The sequence below is a fragment of the Mobula birostris genome, chromosome 20 (genome assembly GCF_030028105.1).
Source record: "Mobula birostris isolate sMobBir1 chromosome 20, sMobBir1.hap1, whole genome shotgun sequence".
NCBI lineage: Eukaryota > Metazoa > Chordata > Chondrichthyes > Myliobatiformes > Myliobatidae > Mobula > Mobula birostris.
Genome location: NC_092389.1, coordinates 55,896,831 through 55,920,047, shown reverse-complemented (window position 1 = coordinate 55,920,047; position 23,217 = coordinate 55,896,831). Strand labels below are relative to the sequence as shown.

Here is a 23,217-nt window from a genome sequence, read left to right as displayed (position 1 = left end):
CTCCCTCTCCCGGAGTATTCTGCCCAACCCCCAACAGTCCTCAGCATTGTTTTACCAAACCTGTTTGTCTGCCTCGTCTGCAGTCCTTACTGTTGCTAGGATACCGGCCTGCTGTGTTTGCTTAGGCTGCTTAGAGAGATTCTGCTGATATTTGAAATCCAGGCAACCACACAAGATTCTGGAGAAACTCAGGGGGCCAAAAAGCACCTATGGAAAAAAAATACAGTCGACGTTTTGTGCCGACATTTGGCAGGACTGGGGACTCGGAAGGGTATTTCTAAACCCCAATTCCTTTTAGGACACTATTCTGTAAGAGGGTAGGGTTCAGAAATACAATTGGACAGGATGTTAGTGAGGCTGAATTTTAAAATTGATTGTGGTTCAGAACCCCCTTTGTAAGAAAGAGATCAGTACCTTAACATTGAATACGATCCAACAGAGATTAATTCTTTACAAACAAAAAAAAACAATTGACAAACAACTGAGAATCTGTAGATGCTGTAAATCTGGAGGAACTCAGCAGGCCAGGCAACATCTATGGTAAAGAGTACAGCCGACATTTTGGGACTTCATTGCTGGATCAGCTCCCAGTAACACATTCAGAAACACAAAGACAAACAAGGCATGTCCCAGCATTGTCAGAAGTCTATGAAATCACCATGCAAGTATGGCCAGGTCGTCGGTAACCCCATGTTTCCAGAGCTCAGTGAGCTGAGACCAACTGTTGGTATGTCAAAGAACGCTGATGTGTTGATCTCGTAGTTCCCTCGAAACTGTTGATTAGAGTGTTAGAAAATCTGCATGAAAGACACCTGGTACAGTCAAGATGAAGACTCCAGCCTGAGTTTATGTGTGATGGCCGGGAATAGATTGACAAATTGAAGACTTGGCCAAAAGCTCTTTGGGATGCCGTAAAATTCAAAATGTACCCCCTGAGGCACTGTTACACCCGTGGGAATGGCCGTCTTCATCATGGAAAAGTGTACTCATTGACTTCATGAACTCCATATTTCTGATTCCTGTGGATGTTCATTCTAATTGACCAGAGGTCATATCAATGAAGTCGACCATTCTGCTCTGTCTCCGCTCTGAAAACTACCCTCTCCAGAAATAGCTTTTTTGAACAATTTGTTAGTGACAATGGACCACAATACACGTCAGAAGAGTTTAGACTATTCACAAAGGAAACTGGCATAAAATATTTCAAATCATGTTCCCACCACCCAGAAATGAATTGGTTAGTTGAAATGTTTATCCAAACATTCAAGAAGTCAAATAGAAATCTTTTGGGGAAGATTTGGGACCTCCAGATCAGATGGGTTGCACCTGAACTCGAGGGGGAGCAATATCGTTGCAGGTAGGTTTGTTACCATGGTTCGCGAGGGTTTAATCTAATTTGCAAGGGGGATGGGACCCGGAGTGATAGAGCAGGAAAGAAGAGCATGGACTAAAGCTAGATCTAACATATAGAGAGGCTTTGAGGAAAGAGAAGCAGAGTAAAGGTAGTAAGGTAGAAGGGCTAATGTGTGTGTACTTCAATGCAAGAAGCATCAGGAACAAAGGTGATGAACTGAGAGCTTGGTTACATACATGGAATTATGATGTAGTGGCCATTCCGGAGACTTGGCTGGCACCAGGGCAGGAATGGATTCTCAATATTCCTGGATTTCAGTGCATTAAAAGGGATAGAGAGGGGGGAAAAAGGGGAGGAGGGTGGCATTACTAGTCAGGTATACAATTACTGCAACAGAAAGGGTGGGTAATGTAGGAGGATCCTCTTCTGAGTCAGTATGGGTAGAAGTCAGGAACAGGAAGGGAGCAGTTACTCTATTGGGAGTATTCTACAGGCCCTCTGGTAGCAGCAGAGATACCGAGGAGCAGATTGGGATGCGGATTTTGGAAAGGTGCAAAAATAACAGGGTTGTTATCATGGCTGACTTTAACTTCCCTAATATTGATTGCTACGTGATTAGCTCCAAGTGTTTAGACGGGGCAGAGTTTGTTAAGTGTATCCAGGACATATTCCTGTCACAGTATGTTGACACACCGACAAGGGGAAGTGTTATACTAGCTATAGTATTAGGTAACAAACCGGGTCAGGTCACAGATCTCTCAGTGAATGAGCATCTGAGGGATAGTGACCATCGCTCCCTGGCCTTTATCATTATCATGGAAAAGGAGAGAATCAGAGAGGACAGGAAATTTTTTAATTGGGGAAGGGCAAATTACAAGGCTATAAGGCTAGAACTTGCGGGTGTGAATTGGGATGATGTTTTTGCAGGGAAATATACTATGGACATGTGGTCGATGTTTAGGGATCTCTTCCAGGATGTTAAGGATCTCTTCCAGGATGTTAAGGATAAATTTGTCCTGGTAAAGAAGATAAAGAATCGAAGGGTGAAGGAACCATGGGTGACAAGTGAGGTGGAAAATTTAGTCAGGTGGCAGCAGGCAGCATACATGAGGTTTAGGAAGCAAGGATCAGATGGATCTATTGAGGAATATAGGGGAGCAAGAAAGGAGCTTAAGAGCCAGCTGAGGAGAGCAAGAAGGGGGCATGAGAAGGCCTTGGTGAATAGGGTAAAGGAAAACCCCAAGGCATTCTTCAATTATGTGAAGAACAAAAGGATGACAGGAGTGAAGGTAGGACCAATTAGAGATAAAGGTGGGAAGATGTGCCTGGAGGCTGTGGAAGTGAGTGAGGTCCTCAATGAATACTTCTCTTCGTATTCAATAATGAGAGGGCACTTGATGATGATGAGGACAATATGAGTGAGGTTGATGTTCTGGAGCATGTTGATATTAAGGGAGAGGAGGTGTTGGAGTTGTTAAAATACATTACGACGGATAAGTCCCTGGGGCCTGACAAAATATTCCTGAGGCTGCTCCATGAGGTGATGGAAGAGATTGCTGAGCCTCTGGCTAGGATCTTTATGTCCTCGTTGTTGATGGGGATGGTACCGGAGGATTACAGGGAGGCGAATGTTGTCCCCTTGTTCAAAAAAGGTAGTAGCGGTAGTCCGGGTAATTATAGACCAGTGAGCCTCATGTCTGTGCTGGGAAAGCTGTTGGAAAAGATTCTTAGAGATATGATCTATGTGCATTTAGAGAATTGTGGTCTGATCAGGGACAGTCAGCATGGCTTTGTGAAGGACAGATTGTGTCTAACAAGCCTGATAGAGTTCTTTGAGGAGGTGACCAGGCATATAGATGAGGGTAGTGCAGTGGATGTGATCTATATGGATTTTAGTAAGGCATTTGACAAGGTTCCACACGGTAGGCTTATTCAGAAAGTCAGAAGGCATGGGATCCAGGGAAGTTTGGCCAGGTGGATTCAGAATTGGCTTGCCTGCAGAAGGCAGAGGGTCGTGGTGGAGGGAGTACATTCAGATTGGAGGATTGTGACTAGTGGTGTCCCACAAGGATCTGTTCTGGGACCTCTACGTTTTGTGATTTTTATTAATGACCTGGAAGTGGGGGTAGAAGGGTGGGTTGGCAAGTTTGCAGATGACACAAAGGTTGGTGGTGTTGTATGTAGTGTAGAGGATTGTCAAAGGTTGCAGAGAGACATTGATAGGATGCAGAAGTGGGCCGAGAAGTGGCAGATGGAGTTCAACCAGGAGAAGTGTGAGGTGGTACAGTTTGGAAGGACAAACTCCAAGGCAGAGTACAAAGTAAATGGCAGGATACTTGGTAGTGTGGAGGAGCAGAGGGATCTGGGGGTACGTGTCCACAGATCCCTGAAAGTTGCCTCACAGGTGGTTAGGGTAGTTAAGAAAACTTATGGGGTGTTAGCTTTCATAAGTTGAGGGATGGAGTTTAAGAATCACGAGGTAATGATGCAGCTCTATAAAACTCTGGTTAGGCCACACTTGGAGAACTGTGTCCATTTCTGGTCACCTCACTATAGGAATGATGTGGAAATATTGAAAAGAGTACAGAGGAGATTTACCAGGATGCTGCCTGGTTTAGAGAGTATGGATTATGATCAGAGATTAAGTGAGCTAGGGCTTTACTCTTTGGAGAGAAGGAGGATGGGAGGAAACATGATAGAGGTATACGAGATATTAAGAGGAATAGGTAGAGTGGTTAGCCAGCGCCTCTTCCCTCGGGCACCACTGCTCAATACAAGAGGACATGGCTTTCAGGTAAGGGGTGGGAAGTTCAAGGGGGATATTAGAGGAAGGATTTTTACTCAGAGAGTGGTTGGTGCGTGGAATGCACTGCCTGAGTCAGTGGTGGATGCAGATACACTAGTGAAGTTTAAGAGACTACTAAACAGGTATATGGAGGAATTTAAGGTGGGGGGGGTGGTTAAATGAGAGACAGGCTTTGATGGTTGGCACAACAAGGGCCTGTACTTTGCTGAAGAAAAGAAAAAACAACTATCGACAAGAAGGACATTTCTCTGAAGCACACGGTGGAAAGCTTTCTTTTTTGTGCATTCAAGCTCTGTTCATGCGACAACAAATCAAATACCTGCAATGCTGCTCATGAACACGAATCTGTTAACTTGCATAGACCTCCTGAAAACAGATCTATGGAGGGAAGTGCAGAATAAACTGTTCAGCCAGTTTGAAGTAGATTGGCTAGGTACTTTGAGGTTGGACAGGAGGTTCTCGCACGTGATTACTGAGAAGACAACTGACAGTGTGATGCAAGAGGAACTCAGCAGATCAGGCAGATGAATAATGAGTCGATGGTTCTGGTCGAGACAGTTCTTGCAATCTAGAAAGGAAGGGGGCAGAAGCGAGAATAAGAATGGTGTGGGAGGGGATGGATTACAAACGGGCAGGCAGTAGGTGAGGGGAAGGTGAGTGGGTGGACGAAGGGGACTGAAGTAAGAAGCTGAGAGCTGATAGTGTGAAGAGATCATGGAAAGGCTTTTGACAAGGCCCCACACGGGAGATCAGTCTGCACACTTGCAGCACACGGGATTGGGGGTAAGGTATTGATGTGGATAGAGAACTGGCTGGCAGACAGGAAGCAAAGAGTGGGAGTAAACGGGACCTTTTCAGAATGGCAGGCAGTGACTAGTGGGGTACCACAAGGCTCAGTGCTGGGACCCCAGTTGTTTACAATATATATTAATGACTTGGATGAAGGAATTAAATGCTGCATCTCCAAGCTTGCGGATGACAGGAAGCTGGGCGGCAGTGTTAGCTGTGAGGAGGATGCTAAGAGGATGCAGGGTGACTTGGATAGGTTAGGTGAGTGGGCAAATTCATGGCAGATTCAATTCACTGTGGATAAATGTAAGGTTATCCACTTTGGTGGCAAAAATAGGAAAACGGATTATTATCTGAATAGTGGCCATTTAGGAAAAGGGGAGGTGCAATCAGACGTGGGTGTCATTATACACCAGTCATTGAAAGTGGGCATGCAGGTACAGCAGGCGGTGAAAAAGGCAAATGGTATGCTGGCATTCATAGCAAGAGGGATTTGAGTACAGGAGCAGGGAGGTACTACTGCAGTTGTACAAGGCCTTGGTGAGACCACACCTGGAGTATTGTGTGCAGTTTTGGTCCCCTAATCTGAGGAAAGACATCCTTGCCATAGAGGGAGTACAAAGAAGGTTCACCAGATTGATTCCTGGGATGGCAGGACTTTCATATGATGAAAGACTGGATCGACTAGGCTTATACTCTCTGGAATTCAGAAGATTGGGGGTGATCTTATTGAAACATATAAAATCCTAAAAGGATTGGACAGGCTAGATGTAGGAAGATTGTTCCCGATGTTGGGGAAGTCCAGAACGAGGGGTCACAGTTTAAGAATAAAGGGGAAGCCTTTTAGGACAGAGATGAAGGAAAACTTCTTCACACAGAGAGTGGTGAATCTGTGGAATTCTCTGCCACAGGAAACAGTTGAGGCCAGTTCATTGGCTATATTTAAGAGGGAGTTAGATATGGCCCTTGTGGCTACGGGGGTCAGGGGGTATGAAGAGAAGGCAAGTACAGGGTTCTGAGTTGGATGATCAGCCATGATCGTACTGAATGGCGGTGCAGGCTCGAAGGACCGAATGGCATACTCCTGCACCTATTTTCTTTGTTACTATGAAAGATGGTAAGGAGGAGAGGTACCAGAGGAAGGTGATGGAGATGTGAGGAGAAGACAGGAGGTGAGAGGGGAGCCAGAATGGGGAGTGGAAGAAGGGTGGGGGGAAAAAATCCTGAATGTTGGAAACTCAGTGTTCATGCCGTCAGGTTGGGGCTAGGCACCCAGAGTATGATGTTACTCCTCCAACCAAGGAGTAGTTTCATCATGGCAGGAGGGGAGGCCTTGGACAGGCGTGTTGGAAGGGGAATGGGGATTGGAATTACAATGGATAGCCAACAGCAGATCCTGGCCTTAAGACCACAAGACATAGGAACAGAATTAGGCCATTCAGCCCATCGAGACTTCTCTGCCATTCCATCATGGCGGATCCTGGATATCACTCAACACCATACAACTGACTGCTCGCCATATCCCTTGACGTCCTGCCAGTCAGGAAACTATCAAATTCCACTTTAAATCTACCCATAGATTTGGACTCCACCACATTCCACAGAGCATTCCACAGATTCATTACTCTCTGATTGAAAAAAGCCCTCCTTACCTCCGTTCTAGAAGGACTCCCCTAAATTTTGTGGCTGTGTCCTTTAGTTCTGGATACCTGCACCATAGGAAACATCCTCCCATATTCACCTTATTTAATCTTTCAGCATTCGGTAGGTTTCAATGAGATCACCCCGCATTCTTCTAAATTCCAGTGAGCAGATGCCCAAAGCTGCCAAACACTCCTCATATGTAACCCCTTCATTCCCGTTAATATCCCCGTGAACTCGGAATCATCTGTGGTGTTGGATATAGCAAAAGTTCTCAACAACGCAGTTCCCCTGTAATTGACAGGTCTGGTCACTACAGAGGAGACTGGAAACAGTCGGTAGCCCCGACAAACTCACAGGTGAAATGCCGCCTCCCTTGAGGGGGGTGTTTAGGACCTTCAATATTGGTATGTGAGGAGGTGAATGGGCAGGTGTGGCACATGTTGAGACCCAACGCAGATTATAAAGAGAGATTGGACAAACATTTATTTCATTCTCTGGAGCAGTGAAGGTTGAGGGAAGATTTAACAAATGTTAGTAAGACTACAGAGGCACAGATAGAATAGACAATTGGTTTTGTTTTCTCAGAGATTAGAGACTAGGTGGAATGCATTTCCGCTGGGAGGGGTTCAGATGAAAGGGTATATGCAGTATAAGCTTTTGTTGACACATTTTGGTGGGTGCATGAAATGCCTCTCCAGGGGTGATGGTCGAGGCAAATATGACAGAGAGGATCACGAGGCTCTTAAATAGGTACATGAATGTGCAGAAAATGGGCAAGCAGGGATATTACTGGCAGATTATATTAGTTAGGTGGGGCATTAAATGATCAATTAATGACATGTTTCTGGACTGTATTGTTCAGTGCTCGATGTTCATCAGAATGTTGTTCCACCCTTGGACTGGATCCAGCAAATCTGGCTGATTATATCAGTTCTTGTGAAATCTTCATGACCATCCACACCCTTATAGCAATAAATCAAACCTACAATCCTCACTTGACAGTTCCAGGTAAATTTATTTATATATCTGTATTTGTCTCCATCTATCTTTCTGTATCTCGCTGTATCTATTTATCTTTATCTGTCTCTAACTCTGCAGTTCTTGTCCCATTAGAGTCAGTTACGGTCACTACAGCACTGGAACAGCCCTTTGGCCCATCATCACACTGTTCCTCTCCCGGTAGAGACAGACACAGACACCACAGCAAATAGAAAGGCTCTCTGACACATAATCCGGCTGCACCTGTTCTGCCAGAGTCAGTCACGGACATGACAGCACAGAAACAGACCATTCAACACATCATTCTGCTGTTCCTGTCCTGCTGGACTGACTCACAGATGCGATAGTGCAGAAACAATCGCTTCAGCCCATCTCCATGCCATTCCAATCCAGTTAGAGTCTTCACAGACACGGCAGCAGAGGAAATGACCCGTCGGCCCATTATCTCGACGTTCCTCTCCCGCTAGTTATTCCCAGTCATGATTGGAAAGAAAAAGGCTCTTCGGCCCATCACCCTGGCTGACCTGTCCTGTTAGAGTCAGTCACTGACATGGCAGTAGAGGAAAATACCCATCGACCCATCATCTTACATTCCTTTTCCATTAGTCAGTCCCAGACATGACCGGAAAGATAAAGGCTCTTCAGCCCATCATCCAGCTGAACCTGTTCATCTAGAGTGAGTCACAGACACTACAGCACAGAAACAAACTGCTCGGTCCATCATTCTACTGTTCCTGTCCGATTACAGTGAGTCACAGACAGTACATCACATAACCAAACCTTTTGGCCCATCATACTGGATAGTCCTCTCCTGTTAATCAGTCCCAGACACCATTGCAAAGAAAAAAGACTCTTTGGCCCATCATCCTGCCGTTCCTGTCCCATTAGAGTGTGACAGGGACACCACCACACAGGAGCAGGCCTTTCGGCCTATCATCCTGCCGTTCCTGTCCCATTAGAGTGAGACACAGACACCACCACATAGGAACAGGCCGTTCGGCCCAACAGGCTGCTGTTTGCGGCACTTTACAGTCAGTGATAGACAACTGAGCAGAGAAACCGAACCTTTGGCCATCATCCTGCTGTGCTGTTCCTGTAAGAACCAGTCAAAGACACAACACCACAGAAACAGACCCTTCAGCCCATCACCATGCCGTTCCTGTTCCTTCAGAGTTAGTTACAGACACAAGACTACGGAAACAGACCTTTTGCCCCATCATTCTGTTGTACCATAAGACCAAAAGATAAATGAGCAGAAGCTTTTCCTTCTCAAATTGTGGGGTGAATTCCATCATATTTTGATCACATTCCCCTAAAAGTTTCTGTACCTTAAACTCTCTAATAAATTCCGGTTCATTGTACAACGCACAATGCAGGATAATACTATCACTTCTTATCTGGATGGTGTGAGTGTGCACACGTCGCTGTACAAATTATGGTCATTCTTGCACTACCAAATCATCAGTGTGAAATTGGAAGTCTTGTCATCTTTCACCTGGAAGCCTCGTACATCTTATTTTTAAGGGAACATATTTTTTACTCTTCTTTACATCTCTTCTACTATTTGTATATCAGTGCACTGGTAATGCCACTGTGATACTTAAATTGTTTTGGGGATCAATGAAGTATTTCTCTCTCTATCTCCCTTTATTTCTCTCCCCCTCTCTATCTGTCTAATGGTATCTCTCTCCATGTCTCACTATCTCTCTCCCTATCTCCATCTCACCATCTCTCTCTTTTTAAATCTCGCTCTCTCTCTCTCTCCCCTCGCCCCCGCACCTTCACTGTTTACAAACGAATGGCCTCTTCTTCAGCGGGGTCACTCCGGTTCCCACTCTCCTGCCAAAATATTTTAAACCCACCCGAACTCCTGCCGATCTGGCCCGATGTTTCAGACGGATGGATGTTTCTTTGGTTGTAATCTGATATCTTCACCGCTGTGTTGTTAGTTTTCGTAGGTATCTGACGTGTAAAAGAAAGAAATACTCGTTGCGGTCGAAACCAATACAATGGCTAGAGCTGAGAGAGAAACGTTAACTGGAGTTTTAAGCGCTTACTTAAGTGATACATTTAAACTTGACACCGTTGGTAAAGAGACACGGAAGGAATGTGTTATCGATGCTCGGTCTGGTGAGGACGGGCTTATCAGTGATGTTGGAGCGGTATGTTGTAAAATCAGAAGGATGTGGTGGGTAACTAAAACGACAGCTTGGGCCCGGGCGACTTTAGCGGAGCTACGAAGCCGAGAATGAATTGAGTTACTAATCGAAACTTTGAAACGAGAACTTACTGATTTAGAAAAAAACTACTCAGAATATTCCAAAAGAGCAGGATGGAAAACACAACAGGTCAGCAGAAAAACAAATGTTTGTATTGACGGAACATATTAATAGGCAGAAATCAAATTATGTCCGCACGCAATAGCTCTATTCGGAGCGCAAAGTGGAATGAGGCGAATCTGCGCGGCAGATGGTGGGCGGATCAGCCGTCCAGGTGGGAGGGGTTAACGGTGATGTCAATCATGTTGATAGGCAGCAAACACTGACTCGATCCCAGACAATGGTAGGAGATTGATTCGAAGCTGTTAATCAACCTGACCGATTTCTGCCACAGTTATCACGGTTACAATGAATAGCTAACTCAGTGGCTCAACGTACCTGTGAGACAAGTACAAGATCATGGGCTGAACGTGAAAATTGAAATTCTTAAAGGGAATATGAAGGTGACCGTCTTCACTCAGTGGGTGATAGGTGTGTGGAACGAGCTAACAGCACAAGTGGTGGGCGTGGCTTCGGTTTCAACAGGTAACAGTAATGTGGACAGGTACATGGATGGGAGAGGTTCGAATACTTACACACCGGGTCGATGGGACTAGGCAGCATGGTAGGTCAGCACCGAGTAGATGGACCGAATGGCCTGTTTCGTTTCTATGATTCTATGGTCACCACAGCTAGCAGCAGCTCTGTATCAGTGTGTTCGCGTATCTGCCTTCTCTCGGTGATTTGCGCAGGTTAAAGCGGATATAAATCAGTGACCAACATGTAGAGGCGATCTGGCTGTTTTTATTTGCTTTTTACTTTGTGTTTTCGTCATTCAAACATGTCGTGTGGCTCCTACATCAGGATGGTGGGCTGTCTGCTGATGGTCAGTGCCCACCCTGAGTGTGGCCAGTCTCTCTTATTTCCCCCCCTTTCTTTCTTTCTCTTTTTTCTCCCTCTGTCCCTCTCACTATATTTTCCTCTGGACTCCCCTCCCCCTTTCTTTCTCCCCAGGCCTCTCGTCCCATGATCCTCTCCCTTCTCCAGACTGGTATCCCTTTTGCCAATCAACTTTCCAGCTCTTAGCTCCATCCCTCCCCTTCCTGTGTTCTCCTATCATTTCGGATATCCCCCTCCCCCGCCCACTTTCAAATCTCTTACCATCTCTTCTTTCAGTTGAGGAAGGGTCTCTTTGTGAGTGTTGCTTTGACCCCAGCATGTGCAGAGTACTTTGTGTTTACGATTCACTACTCCGCTGCGAAGTCTCTTCAATGTATGCCTACCCTGAAGAAGTTTAAATCTTCCCTTCGACGGGAGTTCAGTGAGACCCTCTCTCACTGCTCACCCTCTGTGATCTCAACTATACCTCTTCCCACCCTGCAACATGCAAAAATGTCATTCCCTATTCCCAGTTCCTCCATCTCCGCTGCATCTGCTCCCAGGATGAGGCTTTCCGTTCCAGGACACCTCAAATGTCCTCTTTCTTTAAGGATTGTGGTTTCCCTTCTGCTGTCATCAATGATGCCCTCACTCGCATCTCCTCCATTTCCCGCACTTCGGCCCTCACCCCATCCTCTTGTCACCACAACAGGGACAGAGTTTCCCTTTTCCTCACCTACCACCCCACCAGCCTCCAGATGCAGTACATTATCCTCTGCAACTTCTGCCTCTTTCAACAGGACCCCACCACTAAGCACATCTTTCCCTCTCCACCCATCTCCGCTTTCCGCAGGGATCATTCCCTCTGCGACTCCCTGGTCCACATGCCCCTCCCCACAAAATCTCCCACCCGGCACTTATCCCTGTAAGCGTAATTGCTACACCTGTCCCTACACCTCCTCTCTTGCCACCATTCAGGGCCCCAAACAGTTCTTCCAGGTGAGCCAACACTTCACTTGTGAGTCTGTTGAGGTCATCTATTGCATCCTGTGCTCCCGGTGTGGCCTCCTCTACATCGGTGAAACCCGACACAGATTGGGGGACCACTTCGTCGAGCACCTCTGCTCTGTCTGCCACAAACAGGATCTCCCGGTCGCCACCCACTTCAACTCTGCTTCCCATTCCCATTCGGTTATGTCCATACATGGCCTCCTCTGCTGCCTTGATGAGGCTAAACTCAGGTTGGAGGAGCAACACCTCATATACCGTCTGGGTAGTCTCCAGCCCCTTGGTATGAACATTGAATTCTCCAACTTCCAGTAATTCCTTCCCCCATCCCAGTTTCGCTCTGCCCCCTCCCCCAGCTGCCTATCACCTCCCTCATGGTTCCGCCTCCTTCTACTACCGACTGGGCTTTCCCCGATTCCTTCTTCACCGTTCCTGCCTATCACCTCCCTGCTTCCCCTCCCCCACCCCTTTGTCTTTCTCTTTACTGGTTTTTCACCTGGAACCTCCCAGCCTTCTCCTTCTCACCCTCCCCCCCCCCACCTTCTTTATTGGACCTCTGCCCCTTCCCGCTTCAGTCCTGATGAAGGGTTCCGGCCCGAAACGTTGACTGATCATTTCCATGGATGCTGCCCGACCTGCTGAGTTCCTCCAGCGTGTTGTGAGTGTTGCTTTGACCCCAGCATCTGCAGATTATTTCAGGTTGAACCTATCACCCCTTGCTTCCATCTCCCCTCACCACCACCCCTCCCCCCACACATATTTTAATTCTACCCCTCAGCTTTTTTTTGTCCTGTCCTGCCGATGGGTTTTGGCCTGATATGTTGAATATACGTTGCACTGTAGATTTCCTCGTTGCTGCCTGGCCTGCTGAGTTCCTCCAGCATTTTGTGTGCGCAGCATGAAGTTCAAGTTCCAGTTTACCGTGATGGAGCCGCACACCAGCACACAGCTGTACCGACACAATACCCTGGTCAATTCGCTACGCACCCGATCCAAAACATCCAGCTCTTTCCCAGCAGGAGGATCTCAGTGTCGTCTAACTAGACTTTTACAAAGCGACAACATTATCTCCATAAAAGCCCCGACCAATGAAGCCAAAACGTTCCACACCTTCTTAAACTCCCGACCAGCTTCATTTTAAGGATGTGATTGTGCAGGCAGCGGGGAAACTTCCCTCCAGTGTTTGTCGATCTCGTACTGCAGATTCCGTATCACTTCACGCTGCCACTTTGTTTTGACCCACGTCTTCATTATGCAGGTTGCCCACATAATGCCTTTATTCAGATCTTCCTCCTCGTGAAACCCACTTTAAAGTTTAAAGTTACTGTACCAGTATGTTCAGGTGTTGTGGTTATTACTTATGGACTGGGAGAGCCCCCACAGTCTTGCCCTGTCCTGAGGCTTTCTCAAGGGAATCTGCTTTTCGACCCTCAGACGGGCTCAGTTTAAAATTAGCATTCTGTGCCTCCCCCTCCCGGAGTGATCTGCCCAACCCCCAACAGTCCTCCGCATTGTTTTACCAAACCTGTTTGTCTGCCTCGGCTGCAAATATTTACTGTTGCTGGGTTACCGGCCTGCTGTGTTTGCTTAGTCCGCTCCAGGTATGTAAGGCGTTCGGGTTTAGAAATACAATTGGACAGGGTGTTGGTGAGGCTGAATCTTAATATTGATTGTGGTTCACGTGTCCGGATCCCCCGTGTAAGAAAGTGAACAGTACATTAACTATAGTCATAGCCATACTTTATTAATCATGGGGGAAATTGGTTTTCGTTACAGTTGCTCCATAAATAATAAATAGTAATAGAACCATAAATAGTTAAATAGTAATATGTAAATTATGCCAGTAAATTATGAAATAAGTCCAGGACCAGCCTATTGGCTCAAGGTGTCTGACCCTCCAAGGGAGGAGTTGTAAAGTTTGATGGCCACAGGCAGGAATGACTTCCTATGACGCTCTGTGTTGCATCTCGGTGGAATGAGTCTCTGGCTGAATGTACTCCTGTGCCCACACAGTACATTATGTAGTGGATAGGAGACATTGACCAAGATGGCAGTTCCATCCCCACAACATCACTGGCCTTATGAATGAGTTTGTTGATTCTGTTGGTGTCTGCTACCCTCAGCCTGCTGCCCCAGCACACAATATCAAACATGATCGCACTGGCCACCACAGACTCATAGAACATCCTCAGCATCGTCTGGCAGATATTAAACGACCTCCGTCTCCTCAGGAAATAGAGATGGCTCTGACCCTTCTTGTAGACAGCCTCAGTGTTCTTTGACCAGTCCAGTTTATTGTCAATTCATATCTCCAGGTATTTGTAATCCTCCACCATGTCCACACTGACCCCCTGGATGGAAACAGGGGTCACCGGTACCTTAGCTCTCCTCAGGTCTACCACCAGCTCCTTAGACTTTTTCACATTAAGCTGCAGATAATTCTGCTCACATCATGTGACAAAGTTTCCTACCGTAGCCCTGTACTCAGCCTCATCTCCCTTGCTGACGCATCCAACTATGGCAGAGTCATCAGAAAACTTCTGAAGATGACAAGACTCTGTGCAGTAGTTGAAGTGCGAGGTGTAAATGGTGAAGAGAAAGGGAGACAAGACAGTCGCCTGTGGAGCCCCAGTGCTGCTGATCGCTCTGTCGGACACACAGTGCCGCAAGCACACGTACTGTGGTCTGCCAGTCAGGTGTCATTCACCACGTGACGGGGATAAAGAACCAGCTGAAATAGAAACCACTCTGGAGTCTCGTATTGCTAACAACTAATAATATTTATTAGTCACTACGCAATACAGTAATATCAAAGTAAATAATTCACACAGGTTAGCAATGAATATATATATATATAAGTACGCAAGTCAGTAAGTGTGGAAATATATATATGAAAACCAAATTTCTTTAAGTCTAGGGGTAAAAAGATACAGTCTTATGATGTTGAGTAAAGTTCAGTTCAGTTCAGTTCAGTTCATGGTATGTTGTTGAGTAGCGGTGGAGAGAGAGAGAGAGAGAGAGAGAGAGAGAGTTGATTCTTCAGGTGAGCTGATGCCGTTGATCTTCTCGTCATCCTCCAAACTCCTTTACAAGTCACCGACTGTGACTTTAACCAGGGGACCGGTTTTCCTGCGGTGGAGTTATCACCCCAGCAAGGGTGGACACATAGACAACTCCCCACCAATGAACCCCTTCTCCTTCACTGGGATAGCAATTTGGAATCGATCCGCCTAATCGATCCTCCAAAACCCACTTTCTCTGTGGGCACAACAACGCTCATTCAGTGTCCAGATCATGTGTCTGAGGTCTGTATCATCTGACCTCCCATTTATCCCACCAGGCTGAACATCACCTGTCATTCAAAGTGTCCCTCCTTCCTTTGTCTGTAAAGGAATGCGAGCAGGCAACAAGTCCTTGGAAGTAACATCAATAATGTCCTGTTAGTCACCATAGCAACCTTCGAGCTGTTCAGTTTTTATCTCCGAAGTAAAACTCCAAAGTTAACTCCCATGTCGATCCAACCGTCAATCTTCGTCTCTCTCTCTCCTTTCCAAACAAACCATCAATGATGAATGTCTCTCTCTGTCTCTCTTCAAACAGTTAATAGGGGCCCTCCTGGATCCCCTCACACTTCCCTTCCTCAGGGAAAAAAAAAATTGTTGAAGAAGATTTTTTAAAAATGTCCATCACAGGTTTTTAAACAATACAGGGAAGAACATCAGATGACAAGGCAAAAAGAGTTACAGTTTCCAGCTTAACATCTGGATAAGCAATCAGCTATGACGTTATCAGTACCTTTTACATGTTTGATTATCAAATCAAATTCCTGCAGTACTAGACTCCAATTTAACAACCTCCTATTTTTATCCTTCATCTTATTTAGAAACATCAACGGATTAAAACCCATGTAAACCACAAGTGGTCTCTGAGCAACAGAAAGGTTTTGAGGTCCCCTCACACAGGTAATCAAGAATCCATGACACCAGGAAAGCATCCACCTGCATCGCTGTCAGCTTCTCCCCCAGCAGAGCAGGGTGGATGTTGTTGAACGCACTGGAGAAGTCAAAAAACATGACCCTCACAGTGCTCGCTGGCTTGTCCAAGTGGACATAGATACGGTTCAGCAAGTAGACGATGGCATCCTCAACTCCTAGTCGGGGCTGGTAGACAAACTGGAGGGGATCTAAGTGTGGCCTGACCATAGGCCGGAGCAGCTCCAGAACAATTTGTTATTTCCTCAACAAATTCCAGCAGATTTGTCAGGCAAGGTTTTCCCTTAAGGAAACTGTGCAGTTCTTTGGCCCATTTCCTAATGTGCCTCCAAGTACCCAGAAACCTCATCCTTACTAATCGACTCCAACATCTTCCCAACCACTCAGCTCAAGCTACCGACTCCTTCCCTTCTTGAGGAGTGGAGTGACATTTGCAATTCTAGACTTTGAGACTTTTTATCAACTCCCAACTCCCTTTCCACATCTGATCTCTCAATTTGCTCCACGTTATGCTATTCCTGGGCAACGTCCTGTCAAATTTACTTCAATAACCCAGTGAAGAAAAAGTGTTGGGAAAGTGGTGGATACAGCCAATCCATCACAGGCAAAGCTCTCCACTCCATTGAATACATTCTCATGCACCACTGCCACAAGACAGCAGCATCTATCCTAAAGGATGCCCAGCATTCAGGATATGCCCTCTTCTCACCACGACCTCAGGGAGAGGGATACTGGACCTTTTTGGTCTGATATCACCAGGTTCAGGAACATTTGTTACCCTACAACCATCAAGCTCTGAACCTATGTAGATAATTTAAATCACCAATAAATCTAAAAGGATTCCACAACCTGCAGACTAACTTTCAAGGAGTCTACAACTCAATGTCTTCATCGTATTTTTTTATTTGCAAACTTTACTTTCCCTGCACATTGCTTGTTTCTCCATTTTTGTCTCTTCCTGCGTAGTTTTTAAATAAATTCTGTTGTGTTTTTTTTTCCTTCTAAACAGCTTCAATAAATTGTACCTCCATGAAGTATGAGGTAATGTATGTGTGTTTTGATCATAAATTGACCTGGAACTGTCAAGAAAGAATTTATTGCTGTGTGGGTGTGGATGGTGATGAATATTTCTCAAGAACTGACATATTCATCCGGATTTGCTGTATCCAGTCCAAGGGTGGAACAACATTCCAATGAACATCAAGTGCTGAACAATACATTCCAGAAACATGTCTGTAATTTATCATTAAATGCCCCACTGAACTAATGCTATCTGCCAATATAATATCTTCGCTTGTCCATTCCCTGCACATTCTCGTACATATTTTAGAGCCTCTTGATCCTCTCTGTTACATTTGCCTCAAGTATCACCCCTGGAAGGGCAATTCATGCACCCACCACAATGTGTCACAAACCAGGCCCCACACATCTCCTTTCAACTCAACCGCTCTCAGCGTAAATACATGCCCCCTAGTCTGTGATATTTCAATCCTGGGACAACAAAACCAATTGTCTATTCTGTCTATAACTTTGTAAACTTGCAAACATTTGTTAAATCTTTCTTCAGCCTCCACAGCTCCAGAGCAAATAACACAAGTTTGTCTAAGCTCTGCTACTATTCTCCATTGGGTCACAGCAATTGCTACTCCTGCCCATTCACCTCCTCACATACCGATATTCACTGTCCAGAACAGCCCACCCAGATGAAGTGACACTTCACTTGTGAGTCCGTCGGGGTCACAGACAGTAACCACTCTCCTCTGCAGTAGCAACACCTGGCACTGATTTGGGAACTGCTTTGTTGAGTACTTTTGCTCTAACCATCACAACAAATGATTCTGGTTTTAAGAGGATGATTCCAGGAATGAAGGGGATAACATATGAGGAGTGGTTGGCAGCTTTTGGTCCGTACTCACTGGAATTTAGAAAAATGCAGGGTCTTAATGGCCTAATTCTGTTCCTTTGTCTTATTCCTCTGTCTATTCCACTCAGTATTCCCATTCCAATATGCATGCCATGGACACCCCCACTGCCACGATGACAATAATCTCGGGTTGGAGGAGTAACACATCAAAGTATGGCTGCCTAGCCACTAATCTGATGCCATGAACGTTGACTTCCTCAAGTGCTGGGAATTTCTGCCCCCTCTCCTTTCTCCCCTTTCCATTCTGGCTCCCCTCTCACCTCTTGTCTTCTCACATACCTTCCTTATGTACCCCTCCTCCTTCCCGTTCTCCCATGGTCCGCACTCCTGTCCTATCAGATTCCTTCTTCAGCTGTTTATCTCTTCTCCCTGTCACCTCCCAGCTTCTTACTTCATCCCTCCGGTTGTTTTTTCAGACATTTATCAGTGGCATTCTGGAGGAACGTTCATGTTTGTGTACCTCGATGACATTCTGATTTTCTGAAACACTTCTGGGGAGCACGTAAGTCCAATTCTTCAGTTCCTGTTGAAGAATTGCCTGTATGTGAAATTAGAGAAGAGTGGGTTTCACATCCGCAATTGGGATTTTTCATCTCCCAAAGAAATCTTCTTATGGACCCTGAAAAAACGTGTTCTGTGTGGGACTGGCTACGACCTACGGCCAATGACACTGGAATGTGATATTTGAATTGGTAACAAATGAACGTAAAAGCAGATGCTTCAAGTGTGTGGTTGGAGGTAACTCTGTAGGAGAACAACTATCACGATGTGAGGTGCCGTTCGGACATGAGGATATACAAAACGGGACGGGGAGGAACATCCGGCTGGCAGCAGAAACTCCTTTTGAACTGGTATTTTAATTTCTCTTCTTTGACTATGCATGCAAGGTCAGGAAATCTTAGTTGATATGTACTCCCCTTGATCATTGTCACAAGGGGTGAATCTTGTAACACCTTCTTCCTCAGTTCTGCCTGCCTGTCTGTCTGTCCTCATATCATCTGGAAAGTTGGCTGCAAAGCCAAAAATTCCCTCATCTAAACCACTGACATATAACATAAATGAATCGGTCCCAACACTGACTCCTGGGGAACACCATTAGTCACTGGCAGTCAATCAGCAAAGGCTCCATTTATTCCCACTCTTTGCCTCCTGCCACTGGCCAATGCTTTATCCATGGTCCACTCTCTTCTCCTATCCTTCTTCACATGTTTACCTTAAATACACCCAATGACAAGGCTGCCACAGCCCCCTTTGGGAATGGATTCCATAAATTTATCATACTCTTGGTGCAGAAAATCCAACGCATTTCCAATGCAATGGGATGTCCCTGCATACTGAGGCTGTCTTGTCTCGTCATAGGCTGCCACACTACAAACATCCTCTCTACATCCACTGTAGGCCTTTTAATATTGAGTAGGATTGAATTAGCACCTCCCTGATTTTTCTTCTAAATTCCAGTGAATACAGGACAAGTGCCTTCAGACTTTCTTCTTATAAGCCTTTTATGTCCAAATCAGTTTTGTGAAACTCCTTTGAGCCCTCCCCAATGTCAGCACGTTCTTCGCTATATGTTGAGACCAAAGCTTCTTACAAAACTCCAAGTGAGGCATCACCAGCACCTTAAAAATCATTAGCAATACATACTTGCGTTTATATCCTACTTGAAATAAATGCTCACAATGCATTGACCTTCCTCACCATAACTCAAACTGTATGTTCACCTTTAGGGACACACAGACACACAGGTCCTTTCGCACCATGGATTTTAAAATTTCATCACTATTTAGAAAAAATAGTCTGCACTATTATTCCTTCCAACAAAATTCATGGTCCTGTGCTTTTGAACACCGTATTACATCTGCCACTGCTTTGCACATATTCCTAATCTATCCAGTTCCTTCTATAGCTCCCCTGCTTCCTCAACACTACCTGCCCCTCCACCTACCTTCATATTCTCCACAAACATTGCCACCGAGGCATTAAATCCATCATTCAGATCATTGACACAACACGGAAAAGAAGAGGACCAACCCTGATCCCTGAGGAATACCACTGGTCACTGCAGACAACCAGGAAAGGCTCCCACTCTTTGCTGCCAAACAGCCAATGCTTTGTCCATGCCCGTATCATTCCTGTAATACCTGCACTCTTATCTTGTTTAGCAGCCTCACTTTGTCAAAGACCTTCTGAAAATCAAAGTTCACAACATCCACCGATACTACCTTCTCCATCTTGCTTGTTATTTCCTCAACAAATTCCAACAGATTTGTCAGGCAAGGTTTTCCCTTAAGGAAACTGTGCAGTTCTTTGGCCCATTTTCTATTGTGCCTCCAAGTACCCAGAAACCTAGTCCTTACTAATCGACTCCAACATCTTCCCAACCACTCAGCTCAAGCTACCGACTCCTTCCCTTCTTGAGGAGTGGAGTAACATATGCAATTTTACATTTTCAGATTTTAATCAAATCCAAACTCCCTTTGCACAGCTAATCTCTCAATTTGCCCCACCATATGTTATTCCTGGACTTCCCTTCCTCCACCATCAACTCTGCTCTCAAACGCATCTCTCCTATTTCACGCACATCTGCTCTCACCCCATCCTCCTGCCACCCCACTAGGAATAGGGTTCCCCTTGTCCTCACCTACAACCCCACCAGCCTCCGGGACCAACATATAATTCTCCTTAACTTCCACCACCTCCAACGGGATACCACCACTAAGCACATCTTTCCCTCCTCCCCTCGCTCTGCTTTCTGCAGGGATCACTCGCTACGTGACTCCTTTGTCCATTCGTCCCCCACACCCCCATCCCTCCCCACTGATCTCCCTCCTGGCACTTATCCTTATAAGCGGAACATGTGCTACACATACCCTTACACTTCCTCCCTTACCACCATTCAGGGCCCCAGACAATCCTTCCAGGTGAGGCGACACTTCACCTGCGAGTCGGCTGGGGTGATATACTGCATCCGGTGCTCCCGATGTGGCCTTCTATATATTGGCGAGACCCGACGCAGACTGGGAGACCACTTTGCTGAACACCTACGCTCTGTCCGCCGGAGAAAGCAGGATCTCCCAGTGGCCACACATTTTAATTCCACATCCCATTCCCATTCTGACATGTCTATCCACGGCTTCCTCTACTGTAAAGATGAAGCCACACTCAGGTTGCAGGAACAACACCTTATATTCCGTCTGGGTAGCCTCCAACCTGATGGCATGAACATTGACTTCTCTAAGTTCTGTTCATGCTCCTCCTCCCCTTCGTACCCCATCCCTTATTTATTCATTTATTATTATTATTATTTAATTTTTTTCCTTTTTTCTCTCTTTCTTTCTCTTTTTCTCCCCCTGTCCCTCTCACTATAACTCCTTGCTTGCTCTCCATCCTCTGGGCTCCCCTCCCCGCTTTTCTTTCTCCCTAGGTTCCCTGTTCCATGAGCCTCTCCCTTCTGCTGCCTCATATCCCTTTTGCCAATCAACTTTCCAGATCTTAGCTCCATCCCTCCCCCTCCTGTCTTCATCTATCATTTTGGATCTCCCCCTTCCCCTCCCACTTTCAAATCTCTTACGATCTCTTCTTTCAGTTAGTCATGACAAAGGGTCTCAGCTGAAACATCGACCGTACCTCTTCCTACAGATGCTGCCTAGCCTGCTGTGTTTACCCAAACACGAGGAAATCTGCAGATGCTGGAATTTCAAGCAACACACATGAAAGTTGCTGGTGAATGCAGCAGGCTGGGCAGCATCTCTAGGAGGAGGTACAGTTGACTGATATGTCTATCCATGGCCTCCTGTACTGTAAAGATGAAGCCACACTCAGGTTGGAGGAACAACACCTTGTATTCCATCTGGGTAGCCTCCAACCTGACGGCATGAACATTGACTTCTCAAACTTCCACTAATGCTGCACCTCCCCCTCGTACCCCATCCCTTATTTATTTATACATACACATTCTTTTTCCCCTCTCCTTTTTCTCCCTCTGTCCCTCTCACTATACCCCTTGCCCATCCTCTGGGCTTTTTCCCCCTCTCCCCCTTTTCTTTCTCCCTAGGCCTCCTGTCTCATGATCCTCTCATATCCCTTTTGCCAATCAACTGTCCAGCTCTTGGCTCCATCCCTCCCCCTCCTGTCTTCTCCTATCATTTTGGATCTCCCCCTCCCCGTACCCACTTTCAAATCTCTTACTAGCTCTTCTTTCAGTTAGTCCTGACGAAGGGTCTCGGCCCGAAATGTCGACTGTACCTCTTACTAGAGATGCCGCCTGACCTGCTGCGTTCTCCAGCCACGTTGATGTGTGCTGCTGTGTTTACCAGCACTTTTTGTGTGTGTTGTGTCAGTGCTGGTCTCCTCCTGGTGGGTGTTTTTCGAGTGGGAGCATCAGAAACTGAGCAGGATATTGTTTGGTTTTAGCTGTGTGTGGCTGTTCGGCTGAATCACGGCAAACTGGAACTTCAACTTCAAACAGTCAGGGAAAGGCTGCTGGAACGTCACAGGACTCACCGTAGGCGGGCCAGTTCCACACTAACCCTCCGTCTCCCACTCCAGATTCCAACACTCCTGAATGTGAAGACACTGGAGGATTCTGTACCATGGGGCTGAGTCCATATAATGATTCTCCGGACAGAAGCTTCTGCGATAATGAGCTGGATTGTTGTTCCCTGTGAGACTGGCCACACTCAGTGTGGAGGACTGATCATCAGCAGACATCCCACCATCGTGATGTAGGGGCCACACGACATGTTTAAATGACGAAAACACAAAGCAGAAAGGAAATAAAAATAGATGTGGAAGTTTTAACGGGTGGGGTTGTGTATAGAAAATTTACAAGAGTGTTGTTTCTTTTAGCTGTATGCTGGTATATGGCGGGCGGTCAGTGTTGGAACTGCTGCTTTTTACGATATATGTCAATGATTTCGAGTATGGGATTGATGGATTTGTGGCTAAATTGCTAAAGATACTAAGATAGGTGGAGGAGTTGGTGGTGTTCAGGTAACAGAGAACCTGGAGAGAGACTTAGATAGTTTAGGGGAATGGGCAAAGAGGTGGCAAATGAAATACAATGTTGGAAAGTGTACAGTCATGCACTTTGGTGGAAGAAATAAACGGGCATACTATTATTTAGATGGGGAGAGAATTGATAATGCAGAAATGCAAAGGGACTTGGGAGTCCCTAAAGGTTAACCTCCAGGTTGAGTCATTGGTGAAGAAGCCAAATGGAATGTTAGCATTCATTTCTCGAGGAAAAGAATGTAAGAGCAGGATGTGATGTTGAGGCTCTATATGGCACTCATGAGACCACACCTGGAGTATTCTGTGCAGTTTTGGGCTCTTTATTTTAGAAAGGATATACTAACATTGGAGGGGGTTTAGAGAAGATTCATGAAAATGATTCCAGGAATGAAAGGGTTACCTTATGAGGAACGTCTGGCAGCTCTTAGGCTGTATTCCCTGGAGTTCAGGAAAACCTGGTGAATCTCATAGAAACATTCTGAATGTTAAAAGGCCAGAAAACATTGGATATGGCAAAGCTATTTCCCATGGTAGGGGAGTATATGAGAAGC

General features: G+C 45.9%; 1 long non-coding RNA gene across 1 annotated transcript; it reads left to right on the top strand.

Moving 5' to 3' along the window:
• Window positions 1-15,623: 15,623 nt before the first annotated feature.
• On the top strand, window positions 15,624-22,516 carry LOC140185218 (uncharacterized). Its single transcript, XR_011882533.1, has 3 exons — window positions 15,624-15,699; window positions 18,070-18,504; window positions 22,202-22,516. It is a non-coding gene; the product is annotated as an uncharacterized lncRNA (long non-coding RNA).
• The last annotated feature ends 701 nt before the right edge of the window (window positions 22,517-23,217 follow it).